Source organism: Phyllostomus discolor, chromosome 9 (assembly GCF_004126475.2).
Source record: "Phyllostomus discolor isolate MPI-MPIP mPhyDis1 chromosome 9, mPhyDis1.pri.v3, whole genome shotgun sequence".
Taxonomy (NCBI): Eukaryota; Metazoa; Chordata; class Mammalia; order Chiroptera; family Phyllostomidae; genus Phyllostomus; species Phyllostomus discolor.
In genome coordinates this window covers 72,852,763-72,871,304 of record NC_040911.2, presented here as the reverse complement: position 1 = coordinate 72,871,304, position 18,542 = coordinate 72,852,763, and the positions used below count along the sequence as shown (strand labels likewise).

General features: G+C 38.5%; 1 long non-coding RNA gene across 1 annotated transcript; it reads left to right on the top strand.

The window, feature by feature from the left end:
- Positions 1 to 10,328: 10,328 nt before the first annotated feature.
- Positions 10,329 to 18,392, top strand: LOC118496790. The gene is made up of 3 exons (XR_004899342.1): positions 10,329 to 10,705; positions 11,621 to 11,625; positions 18,380 to 18,392. It is a non-coding gene; the product is annotated as an uncharacterized LOC118496790 (long non-coding RNA).
- Positions 18,393 to 18,542: the final 150 nt, after the last annotated feature.

Below are 18,542 nucleotides of genomic sequence, written 5' to 3'. Positions count from 1 at the left end.
CTATTTTCAACCTACATTCTATGCTACTTATTCTCTATACCTTTTCCCCCTATCCTCCTCCCACCCCCCTGCTGCTAACCCTCCATGTGCCCTCCATTTCTGTGGTTCTGTTCCTGTTCTAATTGTTTACTTAGTTTCTTTTGGTTTTGCTTTAGGTGTGGTTGTTAATATTTGTGAGTTTGCTGTCCTTTTACTATACATGTCTTTTCTTTATCTTCTTTTCTTAGATAAGTCCCTTTAGCATTTCATAAAATAAGGGCTTAGTGATGATGAACTCCTTTAACTTGACCTTATCTGAGAAGCACTTTATCTGCCCTTCCATTCTAAATGAGAGCTTTGCTGGATAGAGCAATCTGGGATGTGGTCCTTGTCTTTCATGACTTGGAATATTTCTTTCCAGCCCCTTCTTGCCTGCAAGGTCTCTTTGGAGAAATCAGCTGACAGTCTGATGGGAACTCCTTTGTAGGTTACTGTCCCGTTATCTCTTGCTGCTTCTAGGATTCTCTCCTTCGTTTTTACCTTGGCTAATGTAATTATGATGTGCCTTGGTGTGTTTCTTCTTGGGTCCAACTTCTTTGGGGCTCTTTGAACTTCTTGGATTTCTTGGAAGACTGTTCCCTTTGACAGATTGGGGAAGTTCTCCTTTATTATTTGTTCAAATACATGCTCAATTTGTTGCTTTTCCCCTTCCAATTCTGGTACCCCTATAATTCGGATATTGGAATGTTTAAAGGTGTCCTGGATGCTCTTAAGCTTTTCCTTGATTTTTTGAATTCTTATTTCATCATGCTTTCCTGCTTGGTTGATTCTATCTTCCTTCTGGTCCACTGTACTGCTTTGAGACTCAGATTCCTTCCTTTCACTATTGGCTCTCCTCTGAATATCTTCCTGCATCTCTTTTATGGTAACCTTCATCCTTGCATCTAAATTGCGCCCAAAATCAATCAATTCTGTGAGCTTTCTGATCACCAGTGTTTTGAACTGCACATCTGATAGATTGGCTATTTCTTGGTCGCTCAAAAGGATGAGTCCTGGAGGACTCATCTGCTCTGTTGAAAACATATTTTTCCCTGTCTCTCCTTTTTTTTTTTTTCCAGGTCTGGTCGCTCTTGTTACCGTGGGGGGGGGGGGGCAGAGCCTTAGGTGTTCACCGGGGCTGGGCACCCCAGTAGCTAGATTGTGACATTATATGTGGGGGCAGGGGCGGGAGGGAACAATGGTGGTAGTTCTGTTCTCCTGGGCTCAGACCCTTCTCTGGGCTCCCGGGCTTCGAGTTCTGCCCTGGTCCACAATCGCTGCCCCTCTGGGTCTGCCAGCCTCAGCTAGCGTACTTAGGGATCACCGCTGCGTTCTTGCACCCCAGATGGCTGTCACACCAATTTCGCGCCAAACTTTCCCCGACCTCCGCGTGCCGCCGACCCGCGCCAGCCCCACGCCCACCCGGCTCGTCTTCTCCTACCAGTCCGGATGAACACGTCTACTTTAACTTCTTGGCTGTCCGACTTCCATTCAGATAAATCCTCTATCGGTTCTGGGCGTTATTCTATCTGTAAATTACTGTTGTAAATTATTGTTGTTCTAATCTTGGTTGTGCGAGGAGGTACGGTGCGTCCACCTATTCCTCCATCTTGCCAGAAGTCACACTTGCAGTTTTTGCCCTTAGAGTATGATGCTGGAAGTGGATGGGTCATATATGGCCTTTATTATGTTTAGGTATGTTCTCTCTATTCTCACTTTGCTGGTAATTTTTATCATCAATAAGTCCTGGATTTCATCAAATGTTTTTTTCTACATCTATAGATATGATCATGCAGTTTTTATCCTTCATTTTGTTTATGTGGTATATCACATTTATTCATTTGTAAATGTTGCACCAACCTTGCATTTCCAGAATACATCTTTTTGATGTATTGTTGTACTCAGTTTGCTAGTATTTTGTTGAGGATTTTAACATCTATGTTCATGAGGGATATGGCCTATAGTTTTCTTTCTCTGTAATATCTTTATCTGGTTTGGAATTAGAATAATGCAGGATTCATAAAATGAGCCTGAGCATCTTCCCTCCTCTTGAATTATTTGTATTAGTTTGAAAAGGAGAAGTGTGCCCTGGCTGTCGTACCTCAGTGCATTGAGCGCGGCTGCGAACCAAAGTGTCACAGGTTCGATTCCCAGTCAGGGCACATGCCTGGGTTGCAGGCCATGGCCCCCAGCAACCACACATTGATGTCTCTCTCTCCCTCTCTCTGTCTCTCTCTCTCTCTCTTCCCTCTCTAAAAATAAATAAATTAAATCTTTTTTAAAAAAAAGAAAGAAAAGGAGAAGTGTTAGTTCTTCTCAGAATGTTTGGTAAAATTAACTTGTGAAGCCATCAGGTCCAGGGCTTTTGTTTTTTGGGAGTTATTTTTATTACTGCTTCAATTTCACTAGGTGTAATTTATCTATTCAGATATCTGATTCTTCCTCATTTAGTTTTGGAAGGCTGTATGTTTCTAGGAATTTATCCATTTCATTTAGGTTGCCCAATTTGTTAGAATGTAATTGATCATCATATTTTCTTACATTCCTTTGTATTTCTTTTGTGTCAGGTGTCATTTTGATTATTTTATTAATTATGCTATTACAGTTGTCCCAGTTTTTTCCTATTTGCCACCCTTCACCCAACACTGCCCACTCCCACCAGTGATCCACCTTCTATGTTCATGTCCATCTTCTATGTTCATACCCATGGTATGCATATAAGTTTTTTGGCAACTCCATTTCCTATACTTGCTCTTAACATCCCCTGCCTATTGTGTAAATACCAATTTGTACTTCATAATCCCCAATTCCTCCAGACCACCTTTCTCACTGGCCACCATTGCAATGTCCTCCATATGTATGATTCTGTTTCTGTTCTGCTTGTTTGCTTAATTTGTTTTTAGATCCAAATGTTGATAGTTGTGAATTTATTGCCATTTTGGTATTAATAGTTTTTATCTTCTTCTTTTTCTTAAACAAGTCCCTTTAACATTTCATATAATAATGACTTGCCAATAATGAACTCCTTTAACTGTACCTTGTCTGGGAAGCACTTTATCTGCCATCCCATCCTACATAATAATTTAGGTTGTAGGTCCTTGCTTTTCACCCCTTTTGCTACTTCTTGTCAGTCCCTTCTTGCCTGAAAAGTTTCTTTTGAGAAATCAGCTGACAGTCTCATGCGAACTCATTTGTAGGTAACTCTCTGCTTTTCTCTTGCTGCTTTTAAGATTCTCTCTTTATCTTTAACCTTTAGCAATTTAATTATGATGGGCCTTGGTGTGGTTCTCTTTGTGTCCATCTTGTTTGGGATTCTCTGTGCTTCCTGGACTTGTATGTCTATTTCCTTGACCAAATTAATGAAGTTTTCTTTTATTATTTTTTCAAATAGGTTTCCAATTTCTTGCTCTTTCTCTTCCTCTGGCACCCTTATGATATGAATGTTGGGATGCTAGAAGTTGTCCCAGAGGCTTCTTACACTATCTTCAATTTTTTGGATTCCCTTTTCTTCTTGCTTCACTGATTGGATATCTTTTTCTTCCTTATGTGCCAAATCATTGATTTGATTCTTGGCTTCATCCATTCAGCTGTTGATTCCCTGTAAGTTGTTCTTTGTTTCAGTTAGTATATCCTTCATTTCTGCCTCAATCTTTCTTATGCTGTTGAAGTACCCAATGAGTTCCTTGAGCATCCTAATAACCAGTGTTTTGAACTCTGCATGTATTAAACTGTTCATCTCCATTTTGTTTGTTTAGGTTTTTTTTTTGGGGGGGGGGAGTTTTGTTCTATTTTTTCATTTGGACCATATTTATTTTTCTCCTCCTTTTGGCAGCCTCCCTGTGTTTATTTCTATTTATTAGGTAGAACTGCTTTGACTCCCTGTCTTAGTAGCATGGCCTATTGTAGAAAAGTGCATCAGTAAGTTGGATGGCGCAGGGCCTCAGGTAATCACCTGGGTGGGGCAACTCATGTAAACCAGATTGATGGAGTCTCCAATATGGTGTTTCCACTTTGTGGCTCTGTGTGGTAGAGGGCTCAGAAAGAGGACAATGCTGCTGCCTGACCTCTGGAGTTTTGTTTGGAAAGAAGATCCTAAACTCCTGGCACTCACCCTGATGCCAGCCACTTCAGTTTCTCCCCATATGCCACGTGTGCCCTTTCAGCTGTTGTCCTCATGCCAGAGCCTAGAGAGAGTGAGTCTGAACATATCCTAAATCCATTGGGAGCCCTTTAAAAGGAGAATCCTGAGAATTCTTCAGTTTCTGCTGCCTCTCCAACCCTCACTGGTTTTTACAACCAGAAGTTATAGGGATGTGTCTTCCTGGCACTGGAACCCTGGGCTGGGTAGTCTGATATGGAGCTGGGATCACTTGCTCCCGAGGTATTCCCCGCTACTTTTATCCACCACACATAGTGTGAGATTGCCCATTCCATGCCTCCAGATCTCTGCACCTCTCCACCCCTCCTACCCATCTGGATGAATGTGACTTCTTTAATTCCTTGGTTGTCACACTTCCATACAGCTCAATTTTCTGATAATTATGGGTGATCATTGGTTTTGCAGTCTAGTTGTAATTTTTTCTGTGATTATGCAAGGAGGCAAGCTGGGTTTACCTATGACTCCATCTTGACTCGCATGCCATTATCTGGGTGACTGCGTTTGTCCTGTGAGAGGTTTATGACATAATCATCTTATTACTTTCCTTTTAAAGTCAGGTGGGAAAGTGAGGTTCATGGAAAGGATTAGGGAAGGAAAGTGGGGAGATAAAAGGAGGGGAAAGAAAGAGGAAAAGCACTGATGCAAGAGACAGAAGAATTGCTTGGTAGAATGAATCTGATCTGTTAAAATATTTTATTTCTCTCTGACAAATCAACACATTCAGAACTATGTTTTTCTTAAAGGAACATACATCTTTGTTATCTTTAACATATTTTCAAGTTATTTCTTTGGCATTTACTGAACTCCAATTAAACTGTATTTTGGGTAGGAGAAGCAACCCAGATGACCCTAAACATAATGATTAATTTTAGAAGGTATGTTAATGATTATATGATGTATCTACTAAAATAAACCAATATCCCACTCCCAAATCAGTTTTATACCCTTTGATCCATGGTCTGGAGCCCCATGAGGCAATAAATCCAAGGGGCAAAAATTGGAGCCAATATTGTTTGTCATTGTCTTAGTTTGGTATCACCCCAGAGGCAAATGTTAAGACAGGGATTTGAAGCAGTATATCTAGGAGGTGAATAAAAAGTGAGTAAGACAGTGGGAAAATGAGACAGACAAGTCACCCAGTAATGATATCAGGCCAGTTATAACTGCAATAACTGCAGCTCAGACACATTGGAGTGTCCTAAGAGTCAGTGTAGACCACATGCTTCAGGGTTGTGTCTCCCTAGAGACAAAGAAACAAGGATATTGATTGATTGCCACTTTGAGGGGCATTAACTCTCTGACACTTTCAGCCCCTTCCACAGCAGGCAAAGCTAGCCTCACACAACAAAGAGAGCTCCCTAGTACATTGACCAGGAGCTGGCAGTTGAAATCTATGGGTGTGCACTGAAGTGGTTGGAGGGAGGGAGTAGGGTGGGCACCAATAGTGTATGCTACAGTTTATATTCAACAGGGTTAAATATAAAGAAAGGATTATCTTACTCCTGGTTTGTATTATACCTCAGATAGCACTTGACTTCCATGTGGCACAAGCTATTTTACAGATACATCACTTTGAGTGGCAGATTATTATGCAACATTAATTTAATTTTAACATTGCCAATGCTGCTTGCTTCAGACCATCTAGCAAGGTGCTAAAGCACTAGAAATACGAAGCTCTCATAGGAAATACAGAGCACAGGCCTATTCTGTCATTTCTCAACATTGACCTAAAATCATCAAGAGATATCCTATTCATGCAGTTTGCAGAGGTCTTAGATGTGCAGCATCTCCTATATTCTCACAAGGCTGTGAGTGGTCAGATGTAAGGATTATCTCACTGGTGAGGAGGCAGCCTGAGAGATTATGTGGTTCACTTTAGGATTGCTAAGAGGTAAGGACTTAACTCACTTCTTTCTCTTTTCTCCTTTCTGCTGTACATTATTATATTACAAGGCTACTGCCAATTTGTGGAAATTTTTAGTTAAAGTTCATGTAACTCCTCCAAAGACATTGGAATGTATGTGGTACTTGCAACACTATATCAAAATAATAAAAAATAAGAAATGAGTTCCATCTATTAACACATCTGAAGTAATGGTGTGAAGATATGATGACTAAATCTTTTTTTTAAGTTCTGTCACCTGAAATTAATTCTACATAATTTACTACTCCAGAGAGTATTAAATACAGAACAAGCCCGAGTCTTTCCTGAGGCACTACTGCCACTGTATTCAGGGAGTCTTCCAGGTGTGTGGGTTTTTGACCCACTTTCTTTAGCAAAAGCACATGAAGTAAATTTACACTTCTGCTCACACTGCACTCAAATTATAGAGAAGGGTGGCATCTTTATTTTTCTAAAACTGACTTTTTGCTTCTCACAAGTGCCACCTGCTGGGTGATACATGCACGTCCTTAGGAATGTGCAAAGAATTTCAGAGGCATTCAAATTTTGAAGCACACATTTTTGTTGAATAATAACATACATAACATACATACAAATATTTTAAGTGTACAGTTGCATGAATTTTCACAAATAATGCACACCCAATAGAGTGAGCACCCAGATCAAGAACTAGAACATTATCAGCACCCCAGAACCACCCCATGCTACTTCCCTATTACTAAACCTGGAGTGAGGAGTAACGGATATATTTCAATCTGATAACCTTAATTTGATTCAATATGTTGAACCATGCATAAAACACTCACTATGTAAAATATTCAGTCTGCCAGGTTGCACACCTTTTTCCCTTCCCTGCCCTCAGCAAGAGAGCATCTGAGTACAGAGGGCATAGGGTAGATGTGTTCTTCTGATTTGGAGGCAGGAGGGTCTCAGATCTACAGTTAGAATCCTCACTGGTGCTGGCACAAAAGTCTATGCTCACCTTGCTGTCACCAGTTTCTGGCCTCTGTGTCACTCTTGTAGTGAGCAGTGCCCAGCCACTGTCCCTGCTGACCAGGGCCCATCAACACCTCATCTCTGAATGCTGTTCTGAATTCCTCCCATTATATCCTAGACCAGACAGTTACAAGATGGCACTTTTTCCTCTCTCATGATGACCTTGCTTCCAATGATCTCTATTCTCCTCTTAAGGGGCATGTGAGAGCACCTGGGTTCCATTCTGGTCACATAAGAACTGAAGACAGCTTGGTAACACCCACTTTTAAGCCCTCTCCTTGTGTTGAAGTACATTTCACTGACTCTATCACTGTGAAGCTTTCTTCGTCCAGGGTCATAAATGGGAATGAGGTCTTGAAAGGGATCTCAGACATGTCTGATCACCTGTCGTCCTTGCAGAAGCACCATTGCCTGTTGCCAGGTTGAAAGTGGCCAGATGCAGTGCTTCTCTTGGAGACCTGCAGCTTCCATACAGGTGCCCAGGGAAGCAGACCACAGCTCCAGCACTCTCAGGCTACCCCAGACCTATTGGTATGAACTTAAGAAAAAGCTGTTAAATTACTAGGAATAAGAACTTCAACAACGGGTATGTTCCTTCCCCTGCATCTCTTTTATTTCCTCTCCTTAGAGCAAACTTTGAGTATTTAATATAATAATCTTCAGGCTTTGCTTTCCTAGGTAAGTAACCCGTGCTTGGGCTTTTCTTTTCTCCACTATACATTTGTTTACCCCTTACCTAGTGTCATAGACTGAAGGGACATGGAAGAATATCTATGAGCCCCCAAGTCCAAGTCCTGATCTGTTTAATGGAACCTAAAAGAATTTTAGGAGATCCTTTCTCTCCTAAGCAAGACTGACTGTCTAAAACTCTTGTTTAAAAACAACAACAACAATTTTATGTATCAGAAGATTATCTTCTGTTCTCCTTGAATTTCTGCTATAATAATTCTTATCTTTCCCCACCCTTGCAGTCCCCCCACATCACCCATCTTCCCAAAGCCACAGGGTACTTTAAGCTGATAAAAGCCATATATCCGGAAACATAAAATAGCACTTTCCCCCAATATCCCTGCATTAATACAAAATCATAGGACAAAAGAACTCTAATTTACTAGCTTCAGGAGTATGGTTAAGAAGACTGAATATAACACTCAACAGACAGTTATGTTTATGTAGTATGGTTTATAAAATGCTTTTCTGTAATTATCCTCAACCAATGGAGCACATACTACCATCCTCATTTGGAGGTCTCAGGAGATTAAACTCTGCTATCTGCATAGAGTGACATGGTGACAAACCTACTTTAAAATATTTCTTTCATGCAGCATTGCAAGTACAAGTTAAAATTAGGGGCTAGGATAGACTCTCTTGATTTGGAGAACCATCTTTCTGAGTCACTTTTGTCATGAAATTTATCAATAACAAGGGCCCATTATTCTTTGGAGAACTCTGAAGATTGGCAACACACTCTCAATTTAAATGTTTTAAAATGTCTTGTTTAAAAATGTGACCAGCATGATTGTGGGTGGGCTCACCACTGCAGAGCATATAATACAACAGGGTTCATGTTTTGCCTCTTCAGATAGGAACCAGAGGCAGGAAAATGTTAAAAACTTAAATTCTTCTTGGGGCAAAGCACAGTCCCTAGTAACATGACAACGTGCTAGGAACTATGGCTAGCAGAGAAAGTAAAGGGAAATGGCAGCTGATAAATTCTAGGAAAATAAAGTTGAAGGTGCATTTTTGTTTGTCTTTGTGCAAGACAGGTCCCTAATGTTATTCTCAGGTGTCAAGAAAGTCTGTTTAATTCATAGCCCTTTTGGTATGATTGGAGGGCTCATCTTTGTCTACATTATTTGACAAAACAGACCAGAGAAAATTTACAGCATGGAAAAGGGGTCAGAGACCTGCAGGAGGAGAGGGAGGGAAGGAACTGAGCCTTAGCCTGGAGCATGAAGTGCAGAGGAACATAGGTGGGCCTGGAGAACATTCTATCACTCAGAGATCTCAGAAATACAGTATCCACAGGGAACTCAGATTACAGTAAAGGAAAGGGGATCTCCCATGTACTGGAAATTAATTGGACAGAGAATTGGTCATATTTATGAATAATCTTACCTGTTACATTTGAATTAGCCAATAATAAATTATTATAAATATTCTTTCTCATTGATGTTATTTAAGTACAACTAAAGAATATCATCATACAATAAAAAATGAATTTGTTTTTATTTTTTGTATTCTCACAGCCACCTTTCTTCCCAGCCCATTGTCAGTTTGTGAGAATCATTTCTAACAAACCATAGAAATGGTCCCTGAAAGTATAGTCTTATGTGGGAATCATTTCTTAATGAAGCCTATTTTTAGTCCAACCAGAAGATGTCAGTCCAAGCTCAGTCATCTTGGGATTTTCCTGGACCACAGAGTAAGTTTCTTTTTTCTCTCTCAGGATCAGGTACAGTGACCACAGTAGTCACTTTTCTTGGAAGTCCTTCCTGAATGAGACCCTTTGGCTCTGAGCAGGCGGATGATCTTTTGACTGTGGGCTCTAAATAAATAACAATTGATTGCCTTAAATTCCAGTCACTTGAAAAGGGCCTCTACCAACAGCAATTTGCACAGTCTCCGGAAGACCCACCTTTCCTTCCTACAGAAGTCCCTAAACCTGGGAGGGCACAGGCTTTTCCTGTGCAAGAACAGGAAACATTGGTCCTGACCCTCGCAGAGAGGACACCGTGTGCCTACATCCAGCAAGGGGCAGGGAAGCAGCTCCAGGGCTGGCTCAGAAGCTAGGTGATCCCTTCGTGAATGAAAATGACTTTCTCACTTGCAACCTGTCCTCCCCAGTGTGTCAGCAGGACCACAGGGGTGTGAGATGCCTGTGGTAGCTCTAAGGATCACATTCTTGCCATAAAACAAAGAAGAGGGGAGGGTCCTTTTCTTCCCTCATAAATTTTTGTGAAGCAGAAATAATCTCTTCCAGGCAACTCCTGCATATATAGGCTTATAGCACACTGGCCAGCCTGTCCCTGAAAAGGCCACCAGGAAGAGGAGTGGGGATGTGTTGATAGGTATAGATTGGTTAGATCCAACCCTTGGGGCATGGCACTTCCCCCAACTTAAGCAAAATGGGACCCCATTACCAAGGCTGTTGGGAAGGCAGCTAGCAGAATCTGTTTCACAAAATAAGAAACTGACTGAAAAAAGGACATGCAAAAAATCTATATGACAATATATTTTTTTCTCAGTAAATCAAAAAACTGTTGATTTAATTAAAAAACATACTGTTCGGGTAGCTTGAAATCTTTTAAGATTTGTGTAGGTCTATTGACTACTTACAAAGATAATTTGTGAAAATGTTATTATTTTGAATGAATTATGGGCCAGTTCATTAAGTCTCAGTACACTAGGGTAAAAACAAAGGCTTTCTATTTCCCCCACTATTGCTTTCGTTGGAGCTCTGCTGGACCTCCCCATTCGGTCCCTTAGGGGCCTCTTGGGCAGATGCCATAACTTGCTAGTCACTTTCAATTACAAAGGTTCTATTTATTTTAAAATTTTATTCTAAATCTCTATTTCTCCCCTTCTCCAGGCAAAGGCTCCCCCTTCAGAATGTTCAGGATGGATGAGTCCGTGCTCTACTCTTTCCTTTCTTCCATTCCAGCACTTTGAGGCTGGTCACTGGGAAGACACAGTTCATCTTCTGGAATCCCTCTTGGTGTTCTTTCTTTTAGCTTCCAAGTCCTCAGAAGTTGGGTGAAAGTAAAGGGAATGGAGAAAACGGTCAAAAGCTTTTTTACCAAGCAAGTTTGTCCTCATTTCTCTGTGGTGGTGGTTGCTTCTACATTACCACAAAGTGTCGATCAACACTTTCCCAATGAAAGAACCATTCAAAAGCTGGATCTCTCACATGTTACAACCACAAAATCTTTTTAAAGCTTTATTGGGGCCTCTCTACAATTTGCTGAGGTAGTGTCTCACTTCAATCTCTTTCCACTTTCCCGATCTCCTTTCCCTGGTAGAAAACTCTCTAAACCTATTCCCGGTAGGCAAACTTTATAGCCATGTTCAGAGGAGAACTGACAAGGTGACATTAAGATTGGTTGTTTTCTGTAATGCTGTGGAAAACTCTACATTCCAGCTGTGGGTGTGCAAACATTTCTCTCTCTGTCCCACCTCCTTGTCTCTTCTTGCTCTCTTTATTTACTTTCTGGGGCCTATGAGCCCATCAGCCTACTTGCCTAGCAAAATGGCCATCTCAGAAAGAGATCCAGCCTTTCCCTTCTCCAGGCACCCCCAGTCTCTTTGAGAGAGTCTCTTAGAGATCCTATCACCTGGCTTTGGAGATGAGAAACCATCTTTAACATGAACATTTTTTTCAGCAGGCTGACACCCATACTTCCTGGGAATCCCCCAACTTTCTCAATGCTTTTTTATAGCCTGGGAAGTGCAAAGCATAGTAGAGAATATGTGTCTCCCTTGATAAGTCTGGGGCAGTTTGCAGCTCTTTTTAGAGGTGGCTATGTAATTTACTTGATCCTTAGATTTGGTTCATCATTGCCAGTATGGGCCAGTGAGTGTCCTCCTCAACATCTTTTAAATTTTACATATAAAACAATTATTAAAGAGAATTTAAAGTTTGGTGTGTGGATCGGTATGCTGTATTCAAGAAAAAAGAAAACTCTAACATGTTTTCAGTACTTTATTTCATTTGTCATCAAGACAATGAAGTAATATCATCCTCACTTGATAAATGAGGAAAATTGAAGCACAGAAAGTATTCAGTGACTTTTTTACAGCTAGTAAATGAGACAGAAGCACAGATTTGTCTGATTCTAAACCCACACTTTTACCACTTCTACTGCTTTGTATGCAAATAATATCTGGTAAGTGGGTCTGATAATCTCTCTGAATAACTAGTTGTAAATGAGCTGACACCAAGGTAAAATTCATTTTAAAAAGAACGGCTACCACCAGTCATAAACAGCACTCACCATTCCCACTCACAATTCACTCAGTTTATTCATTCCTTCAGTAAAGAGTTACTGAGGATCCCGTGAATAGAAAAGAAACGGAATATAACCTTACCTTCAAAGTAGTTTGCAACTAGGACGGGGCTTAAAACCATACAGGAAATGAACGTGAAATAGCCTAGAACAAAGGCAAGAATCAAATTTTAAAGGAATTCTGAAGTTCAGTTTCCTGTTTGGGAGAGTGGTTGTCCTAGAAAATTACAATCTGAACTGAGTCAGGAATGAGCGGCCATAGAGATGAGTGATGTCAGGGAGGGACTGGAGGGTGGAGAACCGCATGAAGAAAAGCAGAGAGGCAAGAAATCATCTAGCAGGTTTGGGGAACAGACAGCTATAACTAGTTTGGCTGGAATGTGAATTGTGTGGAATTTATACATTACAGATAGGGAGATAAAATGAAAAATTCAAGTAAGGGTCAGATCACAGAGGACCTTCAGTGTCAGTGTTAAGGTAGTGACTGGAACACTAATGAAAGGATTTGAGCTGAGTATTATTTTCCTAGAGTTGAGTCTGAGGACACTGAGCCTTGCAGCACCATGTAAGATCAATTGAATGAAGAGAAACTAAAAAAGTAAACAAACATTAGAACAACCAGGCAACTATTACAGCTACCATGGGATGCATTGTAAAAGAAAATACTGCCAAAGATGTGGAGCAACTGGAACCTTTGTACACTGCTGTTTGTAGTATAATCACTTTTCAGAGTTTGGCAGTTTTTCATAAAGTTTAAACTTACCTTATGACCCCAACATTTTATTTCTAGGCACTACCCAAGAGAAATGAAAACACAATATCTACAAAAATCTTGTGTAAGAGTATTTCCAACATCCTCACTCAACATATTAAAAAACTAGAAACAAATCACATGCCCATCAATTAAAAAATTAGATAAACAAATTCAATATATTCATATAACTTAATAGCAATTAACAATAAAAAAAGTGAACTATTCAAAGTTCATCTATGGCAATAAAAATCAAATACCAGATGTTGGGGGAGGAAAGTAAAGGGAGAATGGACAAGAAACTTTCATGAGATAACTTCCTGGAGGGTACAAGTGCTCTGTATACCACTTGTCATTGTCAAAAGCTCATCAGTCTGAACATGTGATGCTTTGCATTTTATTTTATGTTAATTATACCTTGTTTAAAAAACTTCTAGGGCCCTAAAAATGTAGTACCCACTCAACTTTTCTGAGAACAAAACCTAACAAATTAAAACACTCCAACATATCAACTGAGAAATCAATCTAAAAGAAAGAGCTGAAATGATGGTTCAAAAAGCATGGAAGTGAGCAATAAAACCAATAATAATCTATAGCAAAGATAAAAACCATATGGTTATATTTCAATTAATTTAATCATTTTAATAAGATATAATACATGTTATAAAATTAATGCTTTAATGATAGCCTATATCTCAAATGCTAAGTTATGGCCAAAAATTCTGAGAAGTCAGTTAGAAAAGATAAAGCAGTGGTGTGTCTTGTAAAAATCTATAATTAAAAAGACTAAAGCCCCATTGCAGAAAATGTCAGTATTATGCTCAAAGGCCGAATTTATATATTTAAAAGTATTTATTGTGAACACTTCTAAAGGAATATTTTTTCAATTAAGTTCATGGCTCATAAAATTTACTTTGCAATTAAAACTGACTTACTGCATATATTTCTCACACTGAGAAGTAATATAGTGTGTACTGAAGTGTGTCCAACCTGTTGGGCTGATAGAGCTCATGTGAAAAAGGCAGCATGTAGCTTTATGTAATTAGCTTAGGAAGCAAAATTAAATTACTATTCACCATAAATTACTTAGAACTCACCCAGATAAGTTCTAAGAAGTGTATACTTAAGACTACCTGTTTGGGGAGTCAGAAATTACATTTCCTGTTTAAAAGCAAGATAGATATCTATAGAACCGTCATTCTGGTGACGTGCTTGGGGAGCAAAAGTGGTTTAAATTGAAAGTTCATTTGAGAAGGAAAATGTAGCCTTCACTGTATGCAACTCACGTATCTCTCTCAAGAAGAAAAGACAAGCTGTTACCTGGCGGTGTATTTTCCAGTGATAAGCAGGTGATAGTTCTGTATAGAAATCAGATACAGACTAGAGAGTGATAAACTAAGTGAAAACTCTTGAAATACATTATGATAATTTGGGTCTTCTCCACTCCCCACTTTGGATAAATAACTAGAACTTAATTACTGGAAATAAATGGAATGATATTTACTGGCTAAATGGTTGAATAAATAGTGGTACATCTCTACAAGGAACTATTAGCTAATGATTAAATTGGATACATATTGACATTGTATTATGTTAAGATGTTAGATGAGAAAAAGCAATTTTCAGAATAATGTGCGTTGTAACTATTCATTTTAGTAAAAACAAATCACAAAAGAGAATACCCCAATATAAGATATGAAAATAAGCCAGCAATGTCATACTAGAAGACTTAACAATAATATTCAAATTTAAGAGGGAAAACTTGACATCTAAAGAAATAGCTTAAGAAATGTTTAAGAAAATGAACAGACTAAAAGAAAATTCAGAAAAGATGAGTTAATATGGAAGGATGGATGCATTGATGGGTGGATGGATGGGTGGATGGAGTAATGAATGGAGAAAAGACAATAAAAAGAAAAGAAAGGAAGGGAAATTATTTTTTTTCAGAAATCTGAAGGCATTGTTCCATTATTTTTTTAGTATCTAATGTTTCCCATGTAATTCTGTTGCCAAAATGTCTTTTGTTCTCTTAATCTGAAATCTCATAATCAAGATTTACATGTGTGTCTTTTCTATTCTGTTCCCCTTCATATCTGAAAAAATATCCTTAGAGTGCTTCTTAGATCATTTGACCCTTGTATTTCCTTTGTTTTATCTTTCTGGCACTATTTACTCACTACCTGTTGGACCTCCTAGATAGACCCTGTATGTCTGTTACTATATCTCTAAAATGTTCCATATCCTTTTTTTGTTTCTAGACATTTTGAGAATTTTTTTTATGTTCCCCCTTTTTAATGAAAAAGATTATTGTATACATTTTGTTCTTCTATATAATGTATGCTTTATGGATACTTAGGTTCTTCTTCTTTTAGGGGAGAGGTGAATACAATAAATTCTTAAACTGGTATGTCTTTAAACTCTCTTTTGTGCCCCGATTATCTCTAAGTCTTCCAGGGTCAGTGTGTGCATGTGTGTGTGTGGTTGAATTATCCTAAAACAAAAGAACAGGGAGTGAGATTATGGTGAAAGGACAAGAGATGTCCAGACATTTCTGGAAGATGGAGAATATATTAAGGATTACTGATGACTGAGGAAGAGGCAATGAGGAAAATCTTCTTAGAATGCATGCTGAGGAACATATGTACAAGAAGAAGACAAGGACTTGGTGGAAATGGGTTGCAACTCCAGCACTGTCATTTATTACCAGGAATTTTACTATATTCAGATCTTTCAGTATTATTTAACAGATCAAATTTATAAGAGGATATTAAATATACATATATATATATGTTTTCATTACCCAACTGAAGACATTGAAGGCATAGTATTCTAGAAGCTGCCCTCTCTCTGCGTCTCTTCCAGATCACATCCCTCTCTCATTCCTAAATTGTGGTAATCATTCTTTTATTTCAGTTCATTTAAGTTTTACCATCTATTTTTGTATATTTAATATTTATATTAGATCTATATTATTTATATATAATTATATAATATAAGGTATATATGGATATACATTTGTTTTTGCTCAGTTTGGAACTTATATAAATAGAATTATGCTATAAATACTATTCTAAGATATTAATATATTATGTTTTTGAGGCTCACCAGTGTTTAGGCATATAGTTGTCATTTACCTACTTTCTTGGCTAAATTATCTTATAATTTATTAATTCAATCTACTTTAATGAAAATTAGGTTGTTTTTAGGTTTTGGCTATTATAAATCATGATGCTCTGGATGTTCTTATGCAAATATGTTGTTACATGATTGAAAAATTGTCTCTTGAAGTGAATTATTATATTATGAAAGTGCATAGGTTCAATACCATATTTGATGCTAAACTGGTTTCCAAAGTTGTACCATTATCAAACCCAAATCAACAGTGAATGAATGAATATTCTAGTTCTGCTATATCTTAATGATCATTTGATATCACCAAATATAAATTACCAAACTGATAGGGTGCAGTGGTGTCCCTTTTTTGTTTTAATTTGTATTAATATTCTCACAATGAATTTGAACATTATTTCCTTGTGCTTTATGATTTTTTGACTGTGGGTCACTCACTTTACCTGAAATTTTGTGAAAGTTTCTTAATGTGTTTCAATTTGAGGTTTGACAGAAAGAATATGCATTTTCATCTGCTAGGTGCCTTATACCATCATCAAAATGGTGTCACTTACATGATCTGATTGAAATTCTCCAGACCACAAACCCAGTGTGAACATGGACTAAAGCCCATGTGAGAACTGGCTTATGATTACATAATTTTACAGGAGATTATTATTTTTTTCTATTAAGTACCAAGATCAAAAAATACCTGTTTCATTGATGTTTCCTTCTGTAGGGAGAGGTTTCTATCTGGTTCACCTTACCCAGGGGCAGAGCCCTTAAGAATCCCAGAATTATGAGGAGAAAGCCTAACAGACTTTGGCTATGGGGAGGCCCTAAGACTTGCCTCCTGTGCCCTCTTATCTCATAGAGCCAAATCAGAAGTTCAAGTTCCCCAAGTTTCTTAGAAACTCCTGGAGAAGTTCCAGGTGTGGCATTTAACCTAACTCTCAGGGTTCTTGCCTGTGCTTTAGTTTGGAGGCTGCAGATTCCTTCTTTTTTTTTTAGTGTACCAGCTCTTGGACACACATTTTTAAAAAATATTTCATTCATCATTTTTATTGTTTCATTTGGGAGGTTAACTCAGCATATATAATATAATCTAGCAAGTTATAAACTCTGCTTCAATCTTTAACAATAGACCAGTGCTGCCCAATAGAACTTTCCGTGATGATGAAAATATTCTGTATCTCCACTGGCCAAAATGGAAGCCACTAGCTACTTGTAGCCATTGAGCACTAAAAATGTGATTTGTGTGATTACAGAAATAAATTTTAATTTCATTTAATTTTAATTGTTTTAAGTTTAAATTCAAATAGCCACTTAGGATTAGTAGCTATCTAATTGGATAGCAAAGACACTCACCCATACAAAAGTGCTCTTAAGAGGTATAATTATTAGAATTACATATAAAGCAGGAGAGGAGAATTTGGCTACATGATTAAGAATGCTACAGCCAAAGCAAAAAAAAAAAAAACCAGTATAAAATAAAGTTTAAAAGAGAACCAGTCTTCCTTCTGAAAGTAAGCTTCTGGCCTGTTTTGTTTTTTTTTTGTAAAGAATTGTGGATGTATGTCATCCACCTGACTAGGGCATAACAAAGGATCTAGCATAGTTTATGCAATTACACAACTCAAAACTATAAACAGCACAGGAAGTGGCAGGAGGAACTCCCCAGAAGGTTTCATTAGGACAAATCTTATCTCAGCTGCAATGGCCTGGCCTACCAGCCCTAATGAGCTAGCTTTGACTCAGACCAGCTTCATGAACTCATGCCAAGGCCAGTATGTGTTCACAGCGAGGCCCTCACCATGCAGCCTCTTGTTTTTGTTATTTGTGGCACTGAACCTCTCCTTTCAACTTCAGAGAACCAGCCATTCAGCTCTATACCCATCCACAGAAGGACCACTCCCAGAGTTATTTCTGCTAGACACACAAAATTTCTATTTCTTTTTAAAGAATATGGGTGAATATTTATTCTCTATGCAGTTATATAAGATAGGCATAGTTCTATAAAAAAAAGCACTGAACTCAAAGTCAGGAGAAACAAGTTCTTGCCTCAGCCCTGCCATTAGCCAGAGGTGATCTTCTCTGCAAGTCAGTCAACTCTTCTGGGCCTCACTTTCTCCAGCTGAAAAAGGAGATGGTTTTACTACATCAAAATTAACTAATACAACTTAGAAACACACCCCAGATAATTGTCATAAACTCTCACAACCTGGGAAACATCAAAAATAGCCATTTCTATTTTAATTTTTTATTAGATCTTGCACACACACACACACAAAATCCCTTATTGCAGTCTAATAGGGAAGGTTGAGTTGAGTTATCCAGGAAATGGGACAAATTGAAGATACTGTTTCCATGCTGCTGGAGCCACATAATAAGTCATCCCATGAGGGGGAGAAAAACCAACCTGGTTTAGTTTATTTGAGGACAGAGTTCTACATCCAGGTTGCATAATTCACCACAGTAAATCATGAGACTCCTCAGTGACACATAGAGAAAACAGCACCAAATTGGCAGCTTCAATAGGGTTTCAGTAGGCAAAGAGTGACTTCCCCCTTTGCTACATCTGGAGCTTTCTAACCTGGCCAT